A 1,295-nucleotide genomic window follows, 5' to 3' on the forward strand; every position below is an offset into this window, starting at 1 on the left:
CCCCCAGCCCCACCCGGAGGAGAAGGAGCCGCGGCTTCTGGCTCCGCCCCCAGAGCCAGCCTGGAAGATTGGAATCGCCCAGAGGGGGAAGCCAGGGGACCGCCTGCAGCAATTTCAGTGGGGTGCTTGGCCTGGGATTTGGGGGCTGGGACTGGCCTGGGTCGAAAAGCGCAACAAACTTTGCCTGAGCCCCTGGCCCTGGGAGTTTACACGCCTATAAAAACGAGGTGGAGCACCGCCACTCTCCTCCCTACAACCTCCAGGCAGAACTCCCGCCTGACTCATTGGATCACACCACGCCCATCCCTGCTTAAGAGCTGCCCTCCTCCCTTCCACCCACCCCCCCTTTTTTGTGTGTGTGTTGTTTTTGGTTTTGGTTTTGGTTGTTTTTTTTTTTTCTTTTCTTTTTTTCCGCAGAACACTGACCTGATTACCTCTGGTCACCAGCGTACTTAAACAATCAANGGGGGGGAGGGGGGATGGGCATGGATGAGGACACTCGTGGGGATGAGCACTGGGTCTTATGTGGAAACTAATTTGACAATAAACTATTTGTAAAAAAAAAAAAGACATTGTCATTTGGGGTCTCTGTATGAGAAGTAGAATGCAATTGCTGCCTAATGTAGCGTCTGTCCCTTGCGTCCTCCAGTAGGACATCCACTGCATTCCATCTTGCCATGGCAGCCATGAAGGTGCCAGGAGAGAGCTTGGGAGGCCCATGTTGACCAGAATAGAGCTACAACATGAGTGAAACCTACATCCCTGCATCCCCGCATGGAAGGCTGCCTGCCAAACGTTTGTACAGGGCTTTGCATTATTGACAGTAAACTTCAAATGTGTGAAAGCACCAAGATTTCAGAGTTTATCTGTGACAGCAGCCACCATTCTCTTCAGTAACACAGAGTTTGATGACTAGAACTTGGGAGGTTGAATAACACATTAAGGCTGAGGATAGGCTGGACAATGAAAAATGACTTTGGAGCCAGGAGACCCAAATCCAAGCCCCCAGCAACCCCACTTACAAGCTGTGCAGGCCATTCAAACTCTTTCCAACCTGGTTTGCTCAAATGTAATTTGGAGATGATGGTAACATAGACTACACACTATTCGTGGTATGGGCTGAGTAAGGAGATCTGCAAGAAGACAGTTGAGAAAGATCTGCTTGGGGCAGTGACAAACACCTGTCCCCTCTCCATTCTCCAAAGAGGAAAACAGATGGGCAGTTAGAAATGGGCACAGCATATCATAACTCATGGCTTGATGAGAAGCAAATGGCCCACTGGGGGAGGGGGGGA

The sequence above is a fragment of the Crocuta crocuta genome, unplaced genomic scaffold (assembly GCF_008692635.1).
Source record: "Crocuta crocuta isolate KB4526 unplaced genomic scaffold, BGI_CrCroc_1.0 scaffold69, whole genome shotgun sequence".
NCBI lineage: Eukaryota > Metazoa > Chordata > Mammalia > Carnivora > Hyaenidae > Crocuta > Crocuta crocuta.